General features: G+C 45.4%; 1 protein-coding gene across 5 annotated transcripts in view; it reads right to left on the reverse strand.

The window, feature by feature from the left end:
- The window catches only part of PALM2AKAP2 (PALM2 and AKAP2 fusion), a 503,398-nt gene extending 496,531 nt beyond the window's left edge, over nucleotides 1–6,867 (reverse strand). For all 5 annotated transcript variants that reach the window (XM_073345681.1, XM_073345680.1, XM_073345678.1 and 2 more), the window contains exon 1: nucleotides 6,673–6,867. The gene's annotated coding sequence lies outside the window, so the exon portion shown is untranslated. The remainder of the gene's footprint in view (nucleotides 1–6,672) is intronic.
- Nucleotides 6,868–15,646: the final 8,779 nt, after the last annotated feature.

A 15,646-nucleotide genomic window follows, 5' to 3' on the forward strand; every position in this document is an offset into this window, starting at 1 on the left:
AGGAACGGTAGTTAACAGGCTAAATCATTCACAAACATCTCTCTTACAATATAGGCCACCTGCTCCCATTTTAGCATAGTCATTTGTTTCCTTTTAGTTCCCACTGATATGCCAGAAGTCCAAGAGTCATTTCACAGAAAAGTCAGAAGATTACTTTGGAATTCATTCCATTTGTGTCTCCTGCAAGTCAGAAGCAGGAAGTGTCTGATCTAATGTAGCACTGAGGTTTGTCAGCAAGTGAAGGGAGGACTGAGTGAAAACAGGGAAATCCTAATTTATGAGGTTAATTTATTCCTCATTGCTTCCCTTGTGTTTATGCTCAAGGAAGGATTTACAACTTCTGCAGGCTGCTTTGTCCATTTTTCCATTACTGGGATACAGACCAGAAAAATAAATAATACATTAATTCACTGGAATGGTTGTTTCCTTTTTCTTCCCAAGCCACTTTTAAACCCCTGCATTCCTTTTTCAAAACCTCTGCTACACTTCTCACTGCTGGATGGTGGGAAAGCGCTAAGAAATGGTCAAATAATTGCTTCAATCTCACATCTGCTGCTTCCGGAGAAAAGGTAAGACAGAGGTGGTGTGTTAGACCTATTGACCGTGCTCTTTTGCCATCTGCTACCACTTGCTGACATAGAGGGAGATAAACTTTAATCTCAATCCCATTGAAGCTAATGGGAGCCTGTTAATTGAGCAGCCTCTGGATAAGGCCGATAAAGGCCAGTTTTGCCCTGCTATCCTTGCCTTGCCAACCAGAAATGGAGCAATGAAATAGGAAGGCAATTAAAAAAAAATAAAAGAGAAAGAGGAGGCAATAATGAAGATAGAGACTGGCTGACTGGTAGGGCATTGAACAGGGAGTCAAAAGACCTGCGTTCTAATTCCCGCTTGACCTCTGACTTGTGGTGTGACCTTAAGCATGTCACTTCACCTCTCTAGGCCCTCTCACCCTGTTTTATCTGCAGTTGCCTTCTGTGGCTATGAGCTTAAATGCAGAAACAGGTGGCCATACAAAATCTGTTTGTGTGATTTTCAAGACTGGCTTGAGAATTTGACCTCAAATGTTTTCTGGTCAATGATGTTTCATAAGCTTTTCACAAGAAATAGGTGGATCTCAAAATGACCAGAGAGTCATAGGTTTGGAGAACCATCACATTTTGGATACCTCTAATCTGTTTGCAAAAGCAGATTCTGTGTATGCGTGGGCTAGGAACACTAAAAGAGACCTCATTGTAGGGTTTTCAGATTTCTGCTCCTAGCCCTGACTGGGACCAGGAAGGGTACAGGCATGTGAAAAAAAGAATAACGGGGAAATGCAAGTTAGCTAAAATGTTTTGAACCTCCAAAGAGGTTTGACTGGAGTTCTGGGTGAGGAGTTGGGAGTGTCTTATTTTATCAAACCACCCCTATTTTATGAAAAACTTCAGAAGAGATGCTTTTAGAGATGGCTTCCAGTAGCTATATTTGGATCTGGATTTCAAACATTCCCAAATCCCGGGGGTTTCGCTTGACTCCTGATAATGAAAAGGGTCGTTTACAAAATGCAGCTTATGGTTGAGATTTCAATCTGTCCCATGACTCTAAAGCTCAGGAGGCCTTCAGACCCAGGCTTTTCCTTTGGGGCCCATCTCTCTCCAGTTTGCTAAATTTTTGCAATGATGACTTTGAAGAGAGTGAGACAATTTATAAGACATGGGGATTTGGAGCTGAAAATCCTCTCTTCTAGAGAGCTGTGTTACTGCAATGAACTAGAGTGTATGTGTTTTAAAGAAACTACAGCAATAGCAAAACTCCGATGCTAATGCATCAAATGACCCCTCCGCCGATATTTATTTCATTGCGGGGAACGGAGTTATTATATCAGAATGACCCCGGTGCTCAGGACCAAATGCTCTGAGCACAAATATTGTTTCATTTAATTTAGTATGGATGAAGATTTATAGTTAAGATATGGGGTAGATCCTGCCCCATCCCCTTGTGGGCACACAGGGGCTCTTAGCAGCAAAAACCAGTGCAGTTTTCTGCTTGTGGAGGAAAGACTGAGTACACAGTTTTATGAGAGTACACAGCCACTATATAACAAGGAGCCTTGCTTTGTGGGGTGAGTGGGGGGCAAGACTTGGGCAGGGCCAAAGGAGCTGCTACTTGCCAGATCCTCTATTTCATAACACACAAAGGCGTGGGGGCAGGTAAAAGCCTACTCAAGTCACTGAGCTGAAGCAGCCTCTGTAGCTACTGCACAACTGCGGTGGGAGATGGCAGAGGATCATCAACATCCACCTTGTCCATCCAGGCATGGTGAGAGGGGGTTAGGATTTGCCCCCATAGCCAAGATGGAGGGTAGGTATATTTAAAACTGTAAAGTGAGCTATTTTTAAAGGTTCTGATCAGTGGTTGAATAGAATCATTTTACAAACACTTGTAGCCAAAAACTTAGAACACCCAGGTGGTGTGCGGGTGTCTGCCTGGCTGGACAAACCAGAGGTGGCATTCAGAGCCCTGTCAATGTAATTAATGGAGTTAATGGGTCACTCCAATAAACCTAGAAGAATACGGCCTTTGTTTTGATTGGTTGAGAATGGCTTCCAGATCGGGAACAGATATTCTGGAAAAGAGGCTGTTCTAGTCTCACCATGCAGCTATTTTATGATCTCTGTGGTTTGTTGGGATGGCTGCTGCTTTTTCTTTCTCTTTCTAAAAACCAAGCTCCACTTTTTCAGTTCAGTGTCACGAGAAAACTTCACCCTTTGATTGTCTCTGAAATTCAGCACACATATGGGGAAGAATATGTATACCCTACTGTATACAGCTGTGTGCAGTGTGGTCCGTGTATGGGTAATATTGATATAAGGAGTTTGCAAAGTTTTGCTTTCAGTGACTTGATTCAGCTGCTGTCTGTGGCCTACAAGTATCCTAGTTCAAGTCTTAGCTAAGGAAATAAACTGCTGGCTATAACCAATGGTCCAGTTTCTGTTCTCAGCGATACCACTGACATCATTGGGTATACAGACAGCATGATACTTGCTTACCGACTGCAGTCCCCTCATCTCAGGGGGCTGCGTGGGTGCACCAGAGAGCTGAATTTGGCCCAGTGATGTTTTTAAAGATTGGACAAGTATAGCACAATCTGGCTAAAATGCTTTACCATGGGGGCCTGTGTTTTGATTATTCTACAGCCCTGTAATGCCAACATGTGATACACCAACAGGGATGCAAGTTAGGGCAATCCTGCCGAAAACCCTAGCTTGTGCCAGGGGTTGCACCATCCCCTGGCTAGGGGAGGCACAAACAGCTTCCCCTGGCCTCTTCCACTGGCACCAGCATAGGGACAAATCTTTCCCAATGAACTGAAGCCCAAAGGAGTTACAGTAACACAGGTATCAATTCTGAATTTTGCTAGAATTGTGGCAAATTCTTGCAAGTGCCAAACTGCAAACTCTGCTGTGCAGTGTTGTTTCACTACAATATTGATATTTGTCCTAATGCAAAAGTGACATATTGAAAGACTAAAGAAAAGGAAGAATGGGTTAGGGTTTATGGCTATTTTAAAAAAACAACAACATTTCACTCTGGACAGAATTTAAATTTTACAGTTATAACGAGTTACCTGTTTGAAACCAAGCTGGGTTAGCAATAGAACTATATTTCTCTCTCAGGCCTCACCTCAGCCAGCATACTGGCAAACTGTAGGCCTCTAACAAAGGTCTGTCTTCATCCTGCACATAATGAAAATGGCAAACTGGAAACCAACAAAGTGTCAGGCCAACTTGGCTGCAGTAACAATACTGAATCCCCACAGCCTGCCAGCCCTTCTAGTTCATTAACCAAAGCTGAGTTAATGGGGCATTCTGCCACCTAGTTTGCTCCCAGGGCAGTGTCTGTGGGATGTTGTGTTGTAAAAGCCACCTCATTATAGAGAGCAGCTTAGTGTCAATTGCTGTTTGCCTGCCTGTAAGAACCATTTATACTGTTGAACAAAGCAAGAGCCTCACTGATCTTCCTCTGAGGCTGAACAAAAACAGCAAGTGCAATTGAAGGGAAGAGGAACTAACCTTCTTGCAGCAATTTTAAGGCACTAAGAATCATAGAATCATAGAATATCAGGGTTGGAAGGGACCCCAGAAGGTCATCTAGTCCAACCCCCTGCTCGAAGCAGGACCAATTCCCAGTTAAATCATCCCAGCCAGGGCTTTGTCAAGCCTGACCTTAAAAACCTCGAAGGAAGGAGATTCTACCACCTCCCTAGGTAACGCATTCCAGTGTTTCACCACCCTCTTAGTGAAAAAGTTTTTCCTAATATCCAATCTAAACCTCCCCCACTGCAACTTGAGACCATTACTCCTCGTTCTGTCATCTGCTACCATTGAGAACAGTCTAGAGCCATCCTCTTTGGAACCCCCTTTCAGGTAGTTGAAAGCAGCTATCAAATCCCCCCTCATTCTTCTCTTCTGCAGGCTAAACAATCCCAGCTCCCTCAGCCTCTCCTCATAAGTCATGTGTTCTAGACCCCTAATCATTTTTGTTGCCCTTCGCTGGACTCTCTCCAATTTATCCACATCCTTCTTGTAGCGTGGGGCCCAAAACTGGACACAGAACTCCAGATGAGGCCTCACCAATGTCGAATAGAGCTCTAGTACCACCTGTTCCCATCTAACTGCAGCCAAAAGGACAATCTAATTAGATGTAGAGATATTGGCCTCGCTTCTCAGCTGTACCCAGTACCCACTGGGCCCAGCTGAGGAGGTTGGGAGCACAAAGGAGCCAGTTACAGCTCCCTGATCCTGAGGCCAGTTCTACATTGGCTACAGATAGTTTAGAGTGCTCTAAGAAGAGAGGAACTGACATATTGGATCAGACCCAAGGTCCATTGGGTCCACAGATTCTTCAGGAGCGCATGTAAGAATCCTGCAGTAAGCAGATGTGTGATAATCTGCCCCTCACATTAGGTTTCGTCCGGGTCTCTAACTGGCCTTGTCTACACATGTAGCTACACATGACAGCGAAAGCCAGGTTGTGTCCATACTGCACTGCGTAGCACTAGTTACATGAGGCACTGAAAGGCTGTGGCTGGGGGAAGGCAGCAGGACCCTACACTGCTAAACTAGGGAGATGTGCTGTGTATGTGCTCTCCACACTGCAAGTGTAGACATAGCCATAGTTACAGATTGGCTTAAGCCCTGAAACATGAGGTTTAATATCCCTTCCAAAATGTGTGTTAGCATTAGCTACTGTAACTCTGGACCTTTTTGTTAGCCATATAAAATATCCAACCCCTTTTTTAATTTTGCTAAGTCCTTGGCCTCAATGACTTCCTGTGGCAGTGATTGCCGCAGTCTAATCACATGCTGTGTGTTAAAGTATTGCCTTTTCATTCCTCAAAGGGCAGCTCTGATGTTGGTCAGCTGGCTCTGGTTCCCAGGGTAACCAGTATGCCAGCCAAGAGTAGAGGTGGGGCAATAGCACACTGCCTCCATACCCCCAAGATCATGGGCTGCTTGGGGAAGAGCTGGCTGAAAGAGGCTGGTGACTTTCTGGCTGCAGCGTACTGCCAAAGGGGCCAAATGAAGGAAGAAGGTCTGAGGTATTTATAAGGCTGGAGTATCTAACCACCTCCAAATCTTTAGTGCATTTCTTCCCCATGTGAGGCAAGGAAATGCTCTTATCCCCATTGGAGAAATGCCAAACTGGAGCACAGAAAGGCTAAGTGACTTGTCCTACGTCACAGAGGACATCTGGGGTCAAGCAGGGACTTGAATTCAGACATCCCAAGCTCCCACCTAGTGGCCTAACCGCCCAACCATCCTTCCTTTCTATTTTGCCCAATAACTAGAAATCAGGGGCATGGCATGTTTAGGGGAAGGCTGTGCAATGGGCCACTACGTCTGGCACATGGCCCTGTTCTGGAATCTGTGGACTATACTCTCTCTGTGTGCAAAAACTGCGAGTGGAAAGCCTGGGGCTGAAAAGTGTGTGAGAGAGAGAGAGAGAACTAACCAGTTCAGAAACATTATTCTGCCTTCTGCTCTCCTGTTAACTCCTGTTCTGCTCACATTTGTGTTCCGATCCCCCCACTCCATTCTACAGCAGCGGCGCTCCCAAAATACTCTATCCATTTTCGTACTGCTTCTTCCCATACCAACCAATTCCTCCTCCCTCTTCTGGGTACCAGGGTGGGGCAGATCCTAATTGCACCCATAGATACTTCAGTTTGTTAGGCATTTTAGCCCCTGGCCCTCCCACAAAGTTATTTTCCTCACGCTTAACATTTTTTAAGTACTTGTACGTGATCCCAGTTTGTCGTCGGCTTCCTGCGACAAACAGCGCTAACGTGGTTATGAATCTGAAAAAATGGCTGTTTGCAGCCACCCAGCAGGGAACTACCAGGCTGATGATACAGTGCTGAGACATGGAAACCAGCTCTGTGCAGGGATGAGGCTGTAAAATAAGCTCCACTAGGAACAAAACTGCCTGTGTATTATCATATAGAAATCAAATCACTTCATTCCCATCCTCCCCAGCTCCTGCCACGGATGCACAGAATGTCCGTGAAAGCCAAACCAAACCAGACAGTTACCGGTACTGCTAGATAACTCCAATGAATTGGTCACCATGGAAACACGCTCTGGGAGAAGGGATAGTAGCGCACAAATAGAGAACATCAATACTCACTCCATGGCGGGGGTGGGGCTTTCCGCCTCACTGGCAAGCGTGTGATGGGCTGCGGTGCCGGCTCCCACTGGGTTGCTCTTCAGTCATTTTAGCACAATCCTTTTTTGTCGTTTGCAAGGTGGAGCTGTGAGTCTTTTCTTTCCTCTCTCGCTCTCCTTTCCCTTCCTGATTTCTGCCTCCCCTCTGGAGTGTGTGAAGAGTTAAGGACGTCTCAGCACAGCCTGCAAATAAAAAGGGAAGCAACTGGATAACGCTCTTTCTTGGAAACTCTAACATCCCCAACCCTTGCTTTTTCGTGTGGGTACCTACATCAGTCTGTCAGGCACACGTTGCAGTGATGCAAGGTCAGAAGAAAGAAATGCCGCACTTAAAAACCAGATGCCGAGTTATACCCTCATGCTATATACACAGATTGTATGCACAAGTAGTACCTAAACTGCATTCTCTAAGGTCTATGTTTGAGCATTAAATACCCATTCACATGCTTCTCTATCTTAAGTACTTACCTGACTCCCACTACTATAGATTCTGAGAACCTCACAATCTCCAATATGTCTATGTTCACGACAAGCCTGTGAGGGAGGGAAGTGCTATTATTCCCATTTTATAGATGGGGGAACTGAGGCTTGGAGAGACTAAGACCCCAATTCTCAAAGGTATTTAGGCACCTAACTCCTCCTGAAATTAATGGGAGTTAGGCACCCCGACACCTTTGAGGATCTAAGTGACTTGCCCAAAATGGAGTAGGGAATTGAAACCAGCTCCCCCAAATACCAGGCTAGCACCCTAACCACTGGACCTTTCTTCCTCTCTTTAAGTGTGCATGGTTAAGCATGAACTTAAGTACATTCCTCAATCATGGCCTTGAGAATTTTGTCCTTGATTCTGCTGACTTGAGTTCTCCACCCATTATCATCAGTAGAAAAGGCAGGTAATGTCATTTCAGCCCCCCTCGTGTTTTCATTGTGTCTATTCTTGTCTTGTGATAACCCCGATCATAGTGATTACTGATTAGAGGTAAGATCAAACCCAGATCTGAACACCCCTGAACTTTGGGGAAAGTTTAAACCCAGAATCCAAATTTGGTCCCCTCTGACTTCTAAATATATGATTCTAATCTGACTGAGGAGCCACATACAATGTCTCTGGGAAATCACGGACAGAGTTTATATTATGGCATCAGGGTCATTTCTGGAAAGTTATTCCTATGAACACTGAGCAAATACATAACCTACCAGCTTTGAAACACTATGACTTTGCTGACTAAAGACCCTCCCATTATAAAAAAAATATTACCCTATTGTACAGCACTTACTGCACTCTCACTATTGTATGAGGCAATGGTTTGAAGCATTTACTACAGCCTACTGAGTCCTTATTGGTGTGAAAGGGCTGGTCTGATTTTTGCTGTCTCTTGCATAAAGGAGTAAAGACAGACTAACTTCTGTGAAGTCAATGGATTTAAATGAGTGAAACAGAGCAGGCTTTGGCTCCCGGTTGTGACTTTTTAGAGAAGTCGTGTTTTTCATTCTCTTTCTCCTGCTTGGCTTGGGAATGGGTGAACACTGGTTTGGAAGCAGCACTACTGAGAAGTATCTGGGCATTGTGGTGGATCACAGCATCCACATGAGTCAGCAATGCAATGCTGTTGCCAAAAAAGCAAATGCAATTTTAGGTTGCATTAACAGAGGCATAGCATAAAAGTCACAGGAGATGACAGTACCGCTCTACTAAGAGCTGGTTAGGCCTCAGCTGGAGTAGTGTGTCCAGTTTTGGTCACCAATGTATAGAAAGATGTAGTGACGCTGGAAAGGATCCAGAGGCGAGCGGCAAAGATGATCAAAGGGTTGGAATGCAGTAGGGTGACCAGCTGTCCCGATTTTATAGGGACAGTCCCGATTTTTGGGTCTTTTTCTTATATAGGCTCCTATTACCCCCCACCCCGTCCCGATTTTTCACACTTGCTGTCTGGTCACCCTAGAATTCAGTCATATGAGCAAAGGCTGAAGGAACTGGGTATGTTTAGTTTGGAAAAGAGGAGATTAAGGGGGGGACATGACATCAATCTTCAAATAACTGAAAGGCTGCCATAAAAAGATGGAAAAAAGTTGTTCTATCTTGCCACAGAGGGCAGAACAAGAGGCAGTGGGTTCAAACTACAGCATAGCAGATTTAGCTTAAAACTCGGGAAAAACTTCATAATGGTAAGAACAGTAGGACAATGGAACAGACTGCCTAGGGAGATTGTGGAAGCTCCTTCAATGGAAGTTTTCAAAAGGAGGCTGCATAGTCACCCATCTTGGGTGGTTTAGATACAACAAATCCTGCATCTTGGCAGGGGGTTAGACTAGATAACCCTTGTGGTTCCTTCTAACCCTATGATTCTACAATGTATGCAGGTTTCAACCCAACTCAGCTATATGTCTGCCGAGGCATGTATTTATATTGAGTTCAACACTCTTTCACAAGCATGCAGGATCTTCCTTGCTATTGGGCTGGACATCCAAACGGTAGCCTGTCACTAAAGGAAACCATCATAAAGCAAAGCATGCATGCCACACTCCATTCTCTCTCATGTGAAAAGAATCATTCCGTTCGCTTCCCTAAAGCGGATGATCTTTGGCCTCTGCTGTCATTGGATTGTAGATACCCGTGTCTGGTAATAGGTGGAAGCGATTTCCAGCCTGTTCCCACCCTGACCCTGCAAACTCCACAACAGCTCCCCAGGCAGGGGCTTAGCACCCTCTTGACACACCCACCCTGCCCTGGGTCCTGTCCCCAGGGGGCGCAGGGCTGGTCCGTCCCCTAGGCACCCTCCCCTGCCGAGCCACCTCTCTGGCCAGGTACACTGAAGCCCCTGCAGTCAGGTCCCCTGGGCCCTAGTACACAATGCAGCCTTAAGGCTTAACCCCTTCCTGCCCGTGTTGTAGCCAGAGGCGGCTGGGTTATGTCAGTGGCCCTCAGCAGCCTGGTGGTGTAAGCTGCCTTTCAGCACTGTGAGGACAGGAATGGACAAGCTTCTTCCAGCCAGACGGAGGGAGGGGGAGAAAGAGATCAGGTCTGCAAAGACATAGGCCAGGTCATCCCTCCCCCCGACTCCTGCATCTGGAAGCAGCTCCCATCCCTTCCCTCCCGCACAGTGCTGAAAGGCTGCTCCTGGCCACATTCTGGTGTGAACCCTGGCAGAAATCTGGGGTGGGGGTATGTGATCCTGCATGACCTTCCCCCATGTATCACCCCCTCTGCATATGTGCGTGGGGAGTGTGTGTCACCCCTCCCCATTTGAAGCCTATAACCTTAAAGATAAGAAGGTAAATAAAAAGAATCCAACTACTCAGTATTTCTTTTTAATGGGGGCTCAGTCAACTTGATGTTAATTTGAATGTTTGTACTGCATAGTTCTGACTGATTGCCATTGAACTCACTCGAATAAGAGTAATTTTACCAGGTATCCCCTATTCGGTATAGGGAAATATGGTCACCCTAGTTCTAGACGCGATGTAGAATACTGCCCCGGGTGCTCTGGCTCACCTGTGCTGGTCAGTATGTTGGGAGGGAAGAGATGCAGGAAATCTGTCTGTCCACTCCCCGCTCAGAGCATGGGAGGGAGAGTTGCAGCCTCACCTTTGATGCCCCCCTCCCTGACCCACAGCCCCCGTGCTCAAGCCAGGGAGTAAGGAGGCATTTCCTTGTTCCTTTGTGCAGGTGAATGAGACAACCTCCTTATGGGGTCAATCATGAGTTATGAGTCATGGTGCCTCTTTGCAATGGCTTCTGCAGCATTCTTTCCTGTGTACCTTGCATTAAGAGGCAGCTAATCAGGGTCACTCTAATAACAGAAGCTTTCTGCCTTTCCCAAAAAAAAAAAAACCACCCCAACTCCACTTCAGTGATTAGATAGTGGGTACTTACTGTAGGGTGTGATTGAGTGAGATAGAGAGCACATTGTTCACCTTCTCCAGGGCTCACACAATGATTTGTCTGACACTGAGGAGCTGTTGACTTCTTTCATACATCCTTGAACTGGGGGAAGAAAGCAAATGGATATCTGTGTTGAAGAGAAAGGGGGAGGTGACTAGGAAGCTGAGAGAATGAACTGACCCTATTTGGTGCTTGAGCTGCACAGTTCCATGGGTTTGAAATCCTCCTCGCAAATCAACACCAGTTGACTCTTTCTGGGCTGTTGATCTCTCTAGCACAGCAGGCACTCACTGCCACAGCACCTCCTGCTGGTCAATCCGAGAATTAGCTCATTCCACCTGTCAGCTGGTGTCTCCCTACCGGTACCTGCTTCTTCATCAGTCTCCACCATGTACTTCAGGCCCTGTGGTCCTCCTGGCCTGCAGTGCCCCTTCTCTGGGGTCCTGCCCTGCAACAGTGTCCCCACACTCAGGGCCCTCCCCTCCTCAGGGAACCCTGATCTCCTAAACCCACCTCACCTCAGTGAGGCACTACCAGTCTTCATCTAGCCCCTTCCCTCAGGGGCACACTACAGTCTGAAATGGCTACTTATCACCCAGGGAGTTAGACCTGTTGCCTCTTCCTCCCTTGCTGCGCCCCCACAGCCCTAGTACCTCCCACAGCCTTGACAGCAAGGCCTCTGCCTGGGGGTTTGCCAGCCTGGAGCTTCCACTGCACTGCCCCAGGTACCCTTTTCCTCTTTCAGGCAGCCAGGTCTGTCTGTCTGTCTATCTCTCTCTAAGACTGAAGAGAGACTGACTACCCCACCTGGTCTGCCCTCTTTTATACCGGCTTAGCCAGCTCTGACTGGCTGCCTCCTGCCTCTTCCTGATTGGCTCTCAGCCCCAGCCCTCTCCCAGGGCTGGCTTTTAACCCTTTCTGAGCTGGAATGGGGTGACTGCTCCACTACAATCTATCAACACCTCATGTAGGCAACATGCAGTCTGTATACAGACAACACTCCCAGAAAAGCTTTGCCTGCATAGGACTGCAGGATTGGACCCCAAATGTTCATATTAGAATACAGTGCTTTCTATTTAATTCAGTTACTGAACAATTCAGTCTGAATCTCAGGCAGTGAATCAATTGTATATAAAAACAACACAACTTCTGCTCTTGGTTCCAATCACTTTTGATTGCGTTCGGCAGGTATGATAGATCATCTGATTATTGTCCTAAGAAAACTCCCATTTAGTCTAAAAGGAATTGGCTGGTGCTGCCCCCCACCCTCCTTGCTCCCCTTCCAAAGACATACTCAGCACCTGGTAGCAGCAAAGAGACCAACCTGCATCTCTAGTGTATTGGTCAGCTATGAAATGTATGTGAAACAATAGAAGCTCATTTGCTATGGAAGTAGAATAAAATTATTATTAAAATAAACTGGCACAGCTAATATAGGCAACCTAACTGCAGGAGGCAGATTGTATCGTATCAGTTATTACAATGGTGAACAAAATATACAGCTATTGGAATTTTCATGTATTAGCTTTAATGTATGGGGGCAGATTGGGTTCTTGTTTATATATACAATATAGGGAAGGAGAAACAGGGTGCAAAGAACATATGAACGGGATGTGGATATTATGTGTTAGGCTGTAATGTTGAAAGCCTTACCAAAATAGCTCAAAAAAGAATGGGAAATTCCCCACGAGAATAAAGCACTCGAACACGGGCAATCCCGATGCAGGGGAAGGAATCGTGGGTAAGTGTGTAAATGGGTTTCCCATTACAATGATGTACTGATGGTGCCCCCGAATTTAGCAGGACGCAGCTATAGATTTTTCATGAATTTACTCATAGTAGAAGAGGTAGCGGTAAAACAGAGAGAGGTAGCACTGGAATTTGCTTTTCAGTCCCCTCTAGAGTTAGGCAGGGGCGTGCAGGGGGCATGCAGAGCGGGTTTTCTTATGTGTACCAGGATGTCCCTTGAACTTCCATGTAGTTAGTCTGTAATCCTGCCCTGAAGGTTTCTAGGGATGGCGGCCTTATTTCTTCCTCCAAGGTGGGACACTTTCCCATGCTATTGGCAATAACTCTGGCAAGCACCATTGCAGGAAACAGGCTAACGGCGTACAGGCCTGGGTAGCTTCAGGACACCGGCACCAGCTACAATATGTGCATTATTCTCCTCTTTCAGTCTTAGATGTGCTGCTTCTCGCTTTTTCAGTGCTTTTTAATGGAGGTTAAAATGGCTTCACTAAAACCTCCCTAAGCCAAGCTAAAAAATTTGAAACATATATTGCAAACTCATCTTGTTTTATGGGAAAGTGCATCTCTTCTCAAACAGCAGATTTCTGCCCAAATCCTGCTAGCACTTTATGAACGTACTTAATTTTACTCATGTCAATAGTCTCATTGACTTTAATGGGACAACTCCTAAGAGTAAAACTCAGCACACGGAATTATAGAATTGGAGGGCTGGAAGGGACCATCCTCCTTGGCTGAGGTCATTTAGTCCTTCCTCCGATGCTGCGGCAGGACCAAATAAACCTAAACCATCCCTAACAGGTGGTTGTCTAACCTGTTCTTAAAAACCTCCAATGATGGGGACCCTACATGCTTCCTAGGTAGCCTGTTCCAGTATGTAACTATCCTTTATAGTTAATTTTTTTGCCTAATATCTAACCTAAATCTCTCTTGCATTCCTTTGCTGGATCAGACCATTGCAGAGTTCTTGAAGTAGATTTGAAGGGGCAGATCTTCAGCTGGTATAAAATGCCATAGTTCCATCTGTGGGTCAGCATTCTATTAGCCTAGGTACTTATCTAATCCTCACTACTGTAGTGTCCAAGCACCTTATCTTACCGTAAAAATGTAATTAAAAGGAGACAAACATTATTCTGTATTTTACTTGCCGACTTCACAATGAGCAACACCAAAATCTCATTTATTTTTGTCTTTTGAGTAAGGAACATATATTGTAAAGCGATCCAGCAAAACCAAATCTGTTCATTTGCCTGTTTTTAGCTCTTAGGACACAGGCATTTGTCATCTAGATGAGCAATAGGATGTATGCTGTGGCTTCAGTAGACACCACCAGAGGACATCTGTGCCATCCTTCCAGAAGAGAAGCAAGGCAGTTTTGTTTCATTTCAGTCTATGCTGTGTGAGGGAGTAATAGGGAAGCTTGGTACCAGTGACCAGGAGCCCCTGGAGCTGTTTTATTTGCTGTGTGTTTGGGAAGTGGATAGCGGGGTGGATTCTGGGTTTTATTTCTGCTCCTGCACAGATATGCATTAAGTTTGTCATGTTGCTGTTGGTTTTATTAAGGGTGTCTTTTTTTCTTTTCGGAGCTGGGCCTGACTCCCAAATCTCCAGCCCCTCCACTTTCCCTGAACCATAGATCCCTATCCAATCTTTGCATTCCAGGCACATCTCTAGTTTTGTTCACATTTGTTGCTAGTATTACAAACAACTACAGTGTCCAAAAGCAACAGTCAGGATTGGGGTCTCATTGTGCTGGGCACTGTATATACATATAGAAACAGAGCCTCCCTGCCCCACAGATTTGACAGTCTAGACCCATAACTACATATACCCCCACTATGGCACCTCCACGCTGGCTAAAAGGGACAGATCAGCATAATGGAGGATTCCCTTGGAGCAGACGCCACGGAGGCAGCTACAAGGCTGTTCTCCATGGTACCCCCAAGCCCTGGTGTAAGCAATGTGCTGGGGTGTGACCACAGCGCACATTGCTGTGGAGAGTCTGGGAAGTGCTGCAGACCATAGGGCAGCTAGGGAGGCTACTGTAACTTACAGGCCCCCAGGTCTATTGAACTTATGCTGGAGGTCTCGCCAACCCCCAGAGCAAGAAGATGCAAGGGACATTTAAAGACACCTCATCTTCCTCCCCACCCCCAGGCTGAGAGCTCTGTGCTGCAGCTCCTGGTCCTTAGGCGCAAGGAGGCCGAATTATGATGCAGTCTTTAATTCGCAAAAAGAACAAGGAGTCCTTGTGGCACCTTATAGACTAACCAATTTATTTGAGGATAAGGTTTCATGAGCTACAGCTCACTTCATCGGATGCATTCAGTGGAAAATACAGTAGGAAGATATATATACACAGAGAACATAAAAAATGGGTGTTGCCATACCACTATAACGAAAGTGATCAGTTAAGGTGAGCTATTATCAGCAGGAGGAAAAAAAACCTTTTGCAGTGATCATCAGGATGGCCCATTTCCAACAGTTGACAAGAAGGTGAGAGTAACAGTAGGGGGGGAAAATAAGCATGGGGAAATAGTTTTACTTTGTGTAATGACACATTCACTCCCAGTCTTTATTCAAGCATAATGTAATGGTGTCCAGTTTGCAAATTAATTCCAATTCAGCAGTCTCTCGTTGGAGTCTGTTTTTGAAGTTTTTTTGTTGAAGAATTGCCACTTTTAGGTCTGTAATGGAGTGACCAGAGAGATTGAAGTGTTCTCCAACTGGTTTTTGAATGTTATAATTCTTGACGTCTGATTTGTGTCCATTTATTCTTTTACGTAGAGACTGTCCGGTTTGGCCAATGTATGTCGCAGAGGGGCATTGCTGGCACACGATGGCATATATCATATTGATAGAAGTGCAGGTGAACGAGCCTCTGATAGTGTGGTTGACGTGATTAGGCCCTCTGATGGTGTCCCCTGAATAGCTATGTGGACAGAGTTGTGGTATATCTCCCAACTTAAAAAAAAGTTGAAAAAATGATATTGTCAAAACATTTCATTCGGGTATTTCACAAATGAAAAATGCCAGTTTTTCAATTAAAAATGAATTTTATAGAAATGTAAGTCAATTAGACTAAAAAAAGTTACAAAAAGGAAAAAAAAGTTGAAATCAAAATGAATCATCTGGACTGACCTGAACAACAACAACAACTAATACCAGTTTTTCAAGTTTCTGAATATATGAAAGTTTTGATTTTTCTTCCTGATCTGAGATGGGAACAAATTTTGAACTCTCAAAAATATTTGAGGGACCCTTTCCCACCCAGCTCTAGCTGGAGAATTGGATTCTATCTCTGCCT

Source organism: Lepidochelys kempii, chromosome 5 (assembly GCF_965140265.1).
Source record: "Lepidochelys kempii isolate rLepKem1 chromosome 5, rLepKem1.hap2, whole genome shotgun sequence".
Taxonomy (NCBI): Eukaryota; Metazoa; Chordata; order Testudines; family Cheloniidae; genus Lepidochelys; species Lepidochelys kempii.